General features: G+C 35.6%; 1 pseudogene across 1 annotated transcript; it reads right to left on the reverse strand.

Annotated features, from left to right (window-relative positions):
• Window positions 1-7,834: 7,834 nt before the first annotated feature.
• Window positions 7,835-8,939, reverse strand: LOC149142762 (putative protein phosphatase 2C 5 pseudogene; annotated as a pseudogene). Its single transcript, XR_016265100.1, has 3 exons — window positions 8,718-8,939; window positions 8,104-8,275; window positions 7,835-7,986 (listed from the first exon to the last, which is right to left on the reverse strand). The product of XR_016265100.1 is annotated as a putative protein phosphatase 2C 5 pseudogene (transcript).
• Window positions 8,940-12,006: the final 3,067 nt, after the last annotated feature.

The following is a 12,006-nucleotide window of genomic DNA, read 5'->3' on the forward strand; positions in this document are numbered from 1 at the left end:
GATTTGAAGTCCCTCCCTCATTTTCCAGTCATTAAGTTAATCAGCTAAGTATATTCACCTATACCCACCCACACACACACACACATATGTTTCACCTTGAATAATGATTGAATGTGTTATGTGTTATAACAATGAATGTGTCAACATTGTTTGTGGAGGAATGTTTATTCCTTTTTATATATGATGAGATGTTGTTTATATGTTTTCATGGTTAAGTGAGGTTGGATGCATTTGCGTGCCTATGTTGATACTATTATGGTTAAAGAGCTAATTATATGGTTATGAATGAATGTTTAATATTCTCATTTAAACTATTACAATGGATGAAATCCCATTGTTTAGTATGGTATGGTTTTCATGGATATTTGTTTAGTAAGTATGGTATTTAAACTTATAGAGCATTGTTAGATATGGCTTAACTCATTTTGATGTCCAGTTTTAGGAATGTTGATGAATCCATTTATTGTATCATGTCCATGAATGATGTCTAAAATGTTATAATTGGAATGAAGGCTTTATTCTAGAAGATAATATTGTTCTGAGCAATGCTATGCATCAAGGGAAACTTGGGTAATATCCCTGGAAATCCCTTAGATTTTCTATGTATGCATACTCCAAATATATGAAATTGTATTTTGGGTTGGATGAGTCCTTAGCACCAGTTTTTATCCAAACTGGTATCTTAGATACATTGCAGGCTTGGAGGATGTATCTCGGAGCTCAAATGTCTAGGTTGTTTTCCTATTTGCATTTACATGAAGGTACCAAATTAAAATTGATATGGATATGTCATAAAAAATGAAAAGACAATTCATAACCGAGGTGCAACCCATTTTGGGAGCCTGAATTCAAGGAGTCGAATATGCACGTGGGGCAGATTTCAAATGAAATTGGGGGTGGTGCCCTTTGGCAACAACTTGGAGTAGGGTTGGATCAACTCACACAGAGCATATTTATTTATGATTCTAGGACAACGGAGATGAGGACAAGGTATGAATGCATAAATCCCCAAATGTGGGATATGTTTGGATGTGGGAGTGTAATTGTGGTGATCTGAATGTATTTAGGGAGCCAAGGGTCCATAAGGTTTTGTTCAACAAACGAACTATCTTAATAAAAAAAATTAATCCACTCAAACATAAATTATCAATCTAGATAGGTATTTTTATTTCAAGGTTATTGTGAAAAATATATGCATGAATCAATAATTAACTGACATTAGCCCATTCCTAATGCTATGATTTCTCTTACAAGAAAATAGTTGTCACTCTTCACACTTGTAGGAATGAAAATCAATCTCATTCTTAAACCCTCGTATAAAAATAACTCACTGAATACAATGCTGGAAATGAAATCAAACTTGCAAAAATAAAATAACACTCCTTAAAATCAATCCTCACAAAACCATTCGATCACAACCACTCAACCATCAAACTAAATTAAATCAACTCATTCATTAACTAAATAGCACATTGTAATAGATGTAAAAGAAACCAACTAACACTTTGTTTCAGTAACTAATTATAAGTTGAACAATAACATCACACCGTTAATAAGGATCGATCTGGAAATCTTATGCTAACACACAAACAATCTATATTAAATATTCTACAAGCTAAATTAACCAACATTAGCAACATCATATTGGCAATAATTTGTAACAGTCCATATGATAATAAACTAGCATTTGCACCAGATGTTGCAAAGAAAATGTTGTAAGGCATAAAGTGCGGAAATCCATTATCCATGTGGTGTGTGCATTATTCAACAAGGTGGATCTCTCTAAATTTGTTGCAAACATTTATGTAAGGCATAAAGTGCGGAAATCCATTATCCATGTGGTGTGTGCATTATTCAACAAGGTGGATCTCTCTAAATTTGTTGCAAACATTTATGTTGTTGCATTGCTAATTTATTTAGAGTCTACTACTACCTCCTCTTCTTGGAATATTAAATTTCTTATCGCCCCATGATGACAATCCCTCTAATTATTGGCATCACAATTTTTTCCACTTTAGTGGGATTACCTTCAACCTAAAGAAACATGAATTTGAGCCACTCAATTAAAAAGAAATTGCTAAATTGCTATTTATTAGGTTTTGAGTAAAAACAATTAATAACTCATATTTACAACACTTCAAATATTTACAACCTTTTAAGTCGTGTATTTATAACTCATATTTATAACCCTTTAAAATGAAACTAACTGTCTATATTTTTTTAATAATAAAAAGAATCTTCTTTATAAAACTGACACTCACATGCTACTCCCATATATTTATCTTATATTTAATATTCAGTGTCCATCAATTGAATGACAAGATGAAAGCTCAACTTAATTGCACCTTTAAAACATGACTTAAAAGTTTAATTGGTAATTATTTATTTAGTAATTTGTACATTGTTAATTGCAATTTCTCTTGAAAACCAATGTTTATATCAAAATTTTAAAAATTAACACTCACTTCTCCCGTAGTCTGGTGTTTCTTTATTTGATCGTGGTACTCAAGATTGCCTTTCTCTAAAGTATCCAATGTGAAGATGATATCTTATGTGTTTCCGCTTTCTCAGTAGGTTCATGTGATTATTATTATTTTTGGTGTTAATGTCTATGTTTTTTTTATGCCCATCCATTATTTATTATCTAAACATTGATGTTTGAAAATCCATAAGTGGCTAGTGTGGAAATTGCAAGGTATGTTGAGAATTTGATTATCTAGTAAGCTTAGAGTCATTCCTGAGTCATTATCTTTACCATCTCAGGAAGAAGAAGAAGAAGAAAAGCCTATTGAATTGAAAAAGAACCCTAAAAAGTATTAGGATCCATGGGTCATTTTTTTGCATCATGTAGCAAGATCACATGGTTAATTGATTATGCCACATGAAGAATTAGCCTTTGCCAATATTTAGGCTTATAACTAGGTGATTTTTTCTACTAATATTCTTATACCAATTTACCATGATAATTCTCTTTTAAATTAAAAGGCAAGCATCGTTTTTTAGTGTTTCAACTTCATTTATAAAGCGTTTAGTGCTGATAATTAGTAGATTATATGAAATTTTGAAAATTGCATTAATATATTATTGTTGTAAGGCTCTACACTCCCAATGGAACTCATATAGTGAGTGGATAAAGAAATGATAAGTTTTTCAAATGGTGAGGATCTTTGATGCGCAAAAGGCGATGCTTGTCATCAACAAAGTTTTGACCCCATGCTGCAAAATCTTTATCTGAAGGTGGCTTCCCAGTAAGAATCTCCAGAAAAATAACCCCAAAGGAATAAACATCCCACTTTTGGTTGGGTTTGAGAGTTTTCAATGCCTCTGGGGCCTGGTAAGGAGATACAAAGTTCTTGGATGTGCCTGAACTACCCAGCAGATCAGGTGTTGTTTGCAGGCTATCACGGGAGCCAGTGGAGCATTTGCTCCCTAAAAATATACCTTCAAGGTTCCTTAGGTGGATAGCAGAGCTACTATACTTGACATTGGCAGTGTCCAGTAGCTTTTCTAGCCCAAAATCTGCTATGTATGGCTCCATGTCAAAGCCCAGAAGGATGTTGCTTGGCTTAATATTTCCATGAACAAACTTCCTTTCATGTAAATAAGCCAGGCCTCTGGCTACTCCCTTTGCAATTTTAATCCTGGCCAACCATGGCAGATAAAAGGGAGAGTTTGATGACCTTCCTGCAAGATTGGAGAGATATAGTGTTAGTCAATGTTAATGTGAAAGGATCTGAAAAGGATAGGCCACTAAGAACCTTAGAAGCTGAACAAGATGATCAAGATTAGCATGCAACAAGAGGAGAATAACAATTCAAACCCTACATGATAATGGACTCCCTTTTGCAATGATTAGAGAGAACTGGATTTGGTTATCTAGAATGTTGAAATTGAACAGGAATTAATACTCTTTGATAAGCAATACTCTTTGATAAGCAATACTCTTTGATAAGCAAGGGAAGCATTATACTCGACCTCGGGGAACTCAGTGGGCAAAATTATCAATAACTAGTTAATAATGATTTGCATCAATTTCGTAGATAAAATTTAAGCACAATAATTTTTAAATTATTAGTACTTTTACGAAAGAAACTACAAGTGTAAGTCTAGGATAGGCCATTTTGTAGCAGAATGGTACACCATATGTAAATAACTTTGATGCTTATAAACTCATCAAAGCTAAAACGAACACATATGACGCACTTTAGCGAAGATAAAAACATCCGATTGTGACCAACAATCATAAATTTGCACAAAAGAAGCACGGTCAAGTTTTACGAGCCTTTATTGTAGTATGTAAATTTACTTCTTTATGTCTATATATCCCACAAAAGATTGTGCAGATTCCTACCTCGGCTCCACCAATAGTATTCAATCTACCAATCTCACCACCACTGGCCATTATGCGCTCTCTCCTACAGTATCATATATCAATACAAATCAAGAGCTTGAAACAATAAACTGGCTAAACAAAGACTGGTTTCCACAATCAACCAACCAAAGGAATACAGACACTCGTATAGCACAGAGGGTCATGGTTTGTTCTGCATCATGACAAGAATCTTACTCTTCAAGATTGGCCTCAAGCCTGTGATCAACAGTTAAAAGAGAAACCAACCCTCAAGGCAATTCAAGAATGCAGCGAGAATCACCTACAGATGCTACTGTGACTGTCTAGCCATCTATTATCACAAAAGTAACGGTAGTTCCCGATGTTTGTTCTGGTAAAACCAATAGATATCAGAACGAGAAGGATAGGAAGCACCACTAGTAAAGATATACAAGACATGCAACTAACAAAATATTAATGGCACATCCACAGGCATATATCTATATACCTTTGACCTGAAATTCTTTGTCGGTTTTGACAAAGCTTGCGACCATGGCTCTTGGCAATGCTGATAACCAGTCTTCTCTACTCAAACCTGTTGGCATGGAACTCATAATATCTTTCAGTAGATTTTCCTTTGAATATAGAGCTGTTGCTAATCCATTATGCCCATCGAAGATCCGAAATGACATAACAACATTTATCACTCCACTTGCTCATTTCATTTCATGATTCACACACAATACAATGCAATTTTCAAACATGGGAAAAAAAATATGCGCCTAAATTCATTTAAGGGCTCGTTTTCTTTCTTCATCCTAATAAATCAACAACCGACAAAATTCTGAAGAACAGAGACCTGAAAATTAGACATCGCAAACCAAATTCACAACTTCTTTTACGACCCCCCTCAACCCTTGTGTTTTCCCACGGTGAAATACTATTTATTTATGCACGAGGTACGAGTTCAAATCTCTTTTCTCGCACAAAGAAACCCCTAAGATTTAATTGGTAAACAATAAATAAAGACTGACAGCCGAGGAACCTAAACCATAAGCTGAACAAAACAAAATAAATAGAAAATTTCTAAATAAATTGCCACAAGAGGATAAGCAGAACATACTGCAAAAACAACAAAGGTAGATGACCCATCCCCTGGAATTTTTTGGCATTCCAATTTCATAAGAGTGAAGTCCTCTCCTTTCTTGCTTTGGCCCGCTTGGCCATGTCGAATAGTCGGCTTCTCGATCTTCTCATTTTTGAGCTCGTGCTTTAGAAGTTCCGCCAAGGGCACCATCGGATCTTTCCTCCTGTACACGACCCCGTTTCCATTCCCGTTCGTCGGCTTCATCTTCACTGACATCATCTTCTCTCCCTCCTCGCTAAACTGCAAGCATCATAGGGCCACCATGCCTACCGACTCAGAAAATACTGTTATGATGTAACACAATATCCCAATACTGTAATGTAATTAATTGATCATTATGATGTGTTCAGTCTCCAAACTGAAGTAATTAATGCAGTCATCAATAAAATATGGCTTACCAGGAATATGGTATAATGGACCTGTTCAATATATAACAGCAGAAACATTCCACAGAAACTGATATAAATACTGCAGCCAATTGTTCTCCAGCTAAGTAAGAAGATGTTATGTAGAATAAGATACAAATACAAGCACAGGGTCACTTGTCTTATTTCATGGTCTTCCTAAGAAGGCTTATGAAGGAAGCTATGTAGCATTCTAATGGTTTTGATAAATTATCGTTTGTTGCTGAGAGGAACATGTATATATAAATATTCTAACCTGAAAAAAGAGCAGTCTCTTCTTTGTATATGCAAACTATAGCTGAACCAATAAATCTAATTTTCAATATTGGTTTGCATCAATTTCTTTTGGTCCAACCATCAATTAAAATCCATCCCTTGCCACTGCAACAATAATACACCATATATCACCTTCCCATTAAAACTGACAATGAGCTGCAAGTAAACTGTGAGAACGCGGATGCCTCATAAGCATGGAGTTAAGTTTGATCCCTGAGCTTTGCTACAATCCTCAACTGTAGAAATATTGAAATTTTTAAGAAGACTCTGGCCATTTCATAAGCAGCTGAGTTGACAACAGAGTTTGTTTGTTGCTGAGTCCCAATCATAGAGGTGTCTATATGAGTTATGTCAATGTCTAAGTAGAGCTGTTGAACATGGAATGTGGGTGTAAGTCCTCATCTCTGTCCAACTTATGTCAAAGCAAGGATGCTACATAGGAAGAAAGAATTGGTTAATCGGTTGTGGATGATGGCATTTTTTCTAGAAAATGCAATACCTCCTTCATTGATGGTCTCTTTTGAGGGGAAGCAGAAGCACAATTCAATGCAATCCCCACAGACACTGAGATTTCTTCCCTTCCTTCAACCTCTGGTCGAAGAGTAGGATCTATGATGCGCAAAAGGCGATGCTTGTCATCAACAAAGTTTTGACCCCATGCTGCAAAATCCTTATCTGAAGGTGGCTTCCCAGTAAGAATCTCCAGAAAAATAACCCCAAAGGAATAAACAACCTGCAACTTTCACTTTCCTTCATTTTCTTATTCCTGGTGTTTGTATCCTTCAGAAAATATAGAAAAGACTTTCAAGGTCTACAGTTTCATACACGGTCATTCTAAAAGGCATGGACAAATCAACCTTACTGGTGATGGCTTCAATTTCAGGGACTTGTGCAATTACCAAGCCAGTGGGATACTTCTGAATAAGCCTGCAGACTATTTGGAATAATAGCAAATGAAAATTCACTATAATATCAAATGCCACCAAGGTTAGTTGATAACAATCTAGCAGAGATAGCCCCAAGGATTAGCTTGGTTAGAAGATGCTATAGTGCAAATACTCAAGGAGGTCTCGGGATCAAATGTCATTGAATATCTAGTGGTTACCAGCAGTAGCTAAACAAGTGAAAAGTGTGGAATCCATAAGGAACTCATAATATGCAGGCGTGTGATTACCAACAGTAGCTAAACAGGGGAGATTGTGGAATCCATAAGAAACTCATAATATGCAAGCGATTGAAGGGCTATCTTTGTAAAAAAAATAAAAAACAACCCTGCAGAAATGAATTGAACGAGATTTCCTGCAGATATACATGAAATGGAAAAAAGAGAACAAGAGAACCCACCATAATAGGCATTTTCCAAGCTTCCATGTGGAATGTAGTCATAAACCAGCAGTTTTTCCTTTATACCCCAATAGAAAGCTCGGAGGCGAACAATGTTGGGATGTTTAACCCTACCGATCAACAGTATTCAATCTACCAATCTCACCACCACTGGCCATTATGCGCTCTCTCCTACAGTATCATATATCAATACAAATCAAGAGCTTGAAATAATAAATAATAAACTGGCTAAACAAAGACTGGTTTCCATAATCAATCGACCAAAGGAATACAGACACTCGTATAGCACAGAGGGTCATGGTTTGTTCTGCATCATGGCAAGAATCTTACTCTTCAAGATTGGCCCTCAAGCCTATGATCAGCAGTTAAAAGAGAAACCAACGCTCCAGGCGATTCAAGAATGCAGCGAGAATCACCTACAGATGCTACCGTGATTGTCCAGCCATCTATTATCACAAAAGTAACGGTGGTTCCCGATGTTTGTTCTGGTAAAACCAACAGATATCAGAACGAGAAGGATAGGAAGCACCACTAGTAAAGATATACAAGACATGCAGCTAACAAAATATTAATGGCACATCCACAGGCATATATCTATATACCTTTGACCTGAAATTCTTTGTCGGTTTTGACAAAGCCTGCGACCATGGCTCTTGGCAATGCTGATAACCAGTCTTCTCTACTCAAACCTGTTGGCATGGCACTCATAATATCTTTCAGTAGATTTTCCTTTGAATATAGAGCTGCCGCTGATCCATTATGCCCATCGAAGATCTGAAATGACATAACAACATTTATCACTCCACTTGCTCATTTCATTTCATGATTCACACACAATACAATGCAATTTTCAAACATGGGAAAAAAATATGTGCCTAAATGCATTTAAGGGCTCGTTTTCTTTCTTCGTCCTAATAAATCAACAACTGACAAAATTCCGAAGAATAGAGACCTGAAAATTAGACATCGCAAACCAAATTCACAACTTCTTTTACGACCCCCCTCAACCCTTGTGTTTTCCCACGGTGAAATACTATTTAGTTATGCACGAGGTACGAGTTCAAATCTCTTTGCTCGCACAAAGAAACCCCTAAGATTTAATTGGTAAACAATAAATAAAGACCAACAACCGAGGAACCTAAACCATAAGCTGAAAAAAACAAAATAAATAGAAAATTTCTAAATAAATTGCCACAAGAGGATAAGCAAAACATACCGCAAAAACAACAAAGGTAGAGGACTCGTCCCCTGGAATTTTTTGGCATTCCAATTTCATAAGAGTGAAGTCCTCTCCTTTCTTGCTTTGCCCCGCCTGGCCATGTCGAATAGTCGGCTTCTCGATCTTCTCATTTTTGAGCTTGCGCTTCAGAAGTTCCGCCAAGGGCACCATCAGACCTTTCCTCCCGTATACGACCCCGTTTCCATTCCCGTTCGGCATGACTCGCAAAACAATTAATGTGTAACAACTATCTACCTCTACTGACACAACAACCCCTGCTAAAGAGGAGGGCCCTTCCTCCTCAACAGGGGGTTAGTGATTCACAACTCATAAATCAACAATTCATAGATAAGCCACAACTTGCAGAGATTGCATTAGCTTTAGAAATGAAGTTACAAGATGTGTTGTTACATGGATGATGGTGCCTCCCCTTCCTAAGATAAATTATTCATTTTCTTACTTACTATTCTCTCTCTAGCCTCCAACCTGCTCTTTGTCCATACATTTATACAAGAAAAGATAAGGGGGAAAATTGGAACAATTCCCCCAAATCTGGGTTGTCACAGTTATGGACAAATTACAAAATATTGACTCTATTTATTTTTGGAAGATCTTAGTTGGAAAACAACTCAATATCTGATTACAATAAATTTATTTTTCATAGAATCATCTGAGAATAGGCTGGAGCTGTTGCAGTTGCCAACTGATTGCTTTGTTTGGGACAAATTTATCAATGACCACAAAAAAATAATGTGCCTAAAATATCCACACATAGCTTCCAATCCACATAATTTCTAGAGAAACCGTTTCTGGCTTTTGAGAAAAACACATGTCATGTATTTTGCAAATTCATCTTCATTTGCCTAAAAATTGCATCTAAAGTTAGTCAATTAATTTTGTTCGTGTGAGTTGTCTGAGATACAGATCGTGAGCTAGAGCATAATATATTTGACCTGGGTATGGGTTAGCTAACACAAATCCATGTCAACATACCTAGCAACAAAACCCATGTTCCAGAATTCCTTTTGGAGCTATGTAAATATGTCAGCCATGGGGGATGTTACTGTTACTGTATAGGAACCACTACAACAATAATAGGAAAACCATCATTAGCAAAACCAATAACAATCCTTTCTAATTCATCAAAAATAAAGGAAAATAATGATAATTAACTAATTTTGTATTTGTAATCTTAATGTGGCACATTCACAAAGAAACACAACAAGATGGGTAATAGATGGGAAAATAAGTGCAGTAAAGTGATGAAAATGGGTGTTTAGAATGGTGAAAAATGGGACAATTCGGTGGCCCAACATCCCCCCCACACCTATCCTTTTGCATGTCCTCATGAAAACATGGTAGAGTAGACAACAAAGATTCACTCAACTTTTTCAAATGCACCACACCATTTTCCTTTCATGAATGATTCCACCTTAATTATTTCTCTCATTCCCACAACAAGTCCTTATGTAGCAACATTTCCTTCCATATCCAACACTAGTTCTTATGTGGTAGTGTTGATGTTGTATTGGAAATTTGTTTTATCTAATGGGAATACATACATGTTACCTTTCTGCAATAATCCTACCAAAAACCTTTTTTAAATGATGGTTGTCCCTTTTTCTCAAAGTTGCATTTCTCATAACACTCATGTCTCTATTAGCCAATCATGAACAAAACCAAGTGGTCTAACTTATGATATTTAATCCAAGATTTCCTAGATCAACTTATTAGTTTTGTCTTGAATTCCCCCAACCAACATACCTTCAAATATAATCTTTCAACAATTCTAGTGGAGTTGCAAAAATATGTACATGGAGTTGTAGCAATTTCAAGGACATTAACATTTCATGCAAACAACACTTCAGATTGAGATAATTTTCAGTGGGTGTGTTCATCACCATATAATTCCATCCGCAAACTGTTTCCTAGATCCTGAAATATAACAAATAAGTTGATACATGAATTTTAGCAAATTGTTACAGGTGTATCAACAAATTGTTATAGGTGTAACACCAAAATTTGTTAAGCAATTTCTTCCAAAGTACAAATTGGATTTCGATGTAATTTTGTGACCAAGTTTCTACTATTTTAATGCTTCTCCACACCAAAAATCAGAGCCATCTAATGCATGATATTGAGATATAATAAAAATGGTTGTAGGTGATGATGCTTAATTTATCAAAAAGTATAAACTGGTTTTGCTTGAAACTTTATGGGTTTGCTTGTATAATCATAATGTTTTCATCCTCCAAGTTTCACAACAATCCAATGCATTGGTTGGGATATATCTTTAGATCAATTTTCTGCATTTTTTATTGAAAAAACAATATAAATAAATGAGAAATTACCACCATGTTTTGCAAGAATTTCTTCTCCCCCACACCTGCACTTTTGCATGTCCTCATGCAAACAAGGTATATTTGTCAACATATGACCAATAACACCCAAGATAACAACATAGTTTGCATTTGAGGTTGCTTTTACATCAATTGTAGCTTGTGGGGATGCCAAAACAAGTCATGAATCAAGTGAGCCTTTAGAAGACACTTGTCAGAAATGCATTTGTAGAGTTGTAGTTAAAATTCCCAGAAAATAACAAATTGTTGATACTCAGAAAGAATTGAATCTTCTTGTTGAATGATGTAGACCAATGGGTTGGTAAAAGATGAGGGTTGAAACAGATATGAAAAACAAAGGCAAGATGAAAAATAATGAAATGCCAAGCCTACAATAGTCTCTTATCATTATCCCTTAAATTTTTAACAAATCAAAAAGTTTCAAGCTAATTTTTACCTCAAGTTTTACCTCAAAATTTTGATGTTTCCAGTAAAAAGGAAATCCGATTCTAAAACATAGCACGAATGTATGATGAAGGTTGTTGATAAATACATCCTGTAACAACACCTGAGGAGTAACAGCACTCAAGAAATAGCAACACCTATGGAGTAACATGCAATCATTGTAACATGGCTATTGAAGCTTTTGAAGTGAGTGAATTATTGTTTTACTGGTTTTCCAATATTCTATCTGCTTTTTTTTTACAAAAATGAAAGGCTGCAACTGTTGGAAAATAAATGAAAGAGTGTTGTTGAACTACTATAAAATTCATTTTTACCATCCCATAGACTATAACAGTACTTCCTCCAAATTAGATAGTTTCCCTACCATCAAAATTTCTACAAAACATCTCATGAGCAGCCTATGTTAGTAATTCATCACCTCAATAACCTCATTATAAATAAAAGTGACATAATCATGTTGAATGCCAGTGATTTAAAGATGG

Source organism: Pinus tabuliformis, chromosome X (assembly GCF_031772625.1).
Source record: "Pinus tabuliformis cultivar Carrire ecotype Pingquan chromosome X, CPIR1, whole genome shotgun sequence".
NCBI classification, from domain to species: Eukaryota; Viridiplantae; Streptophyta; class Pinopsida; order Pinales; family Pinaceae; genus Pinus; species Pinus tabuliformis.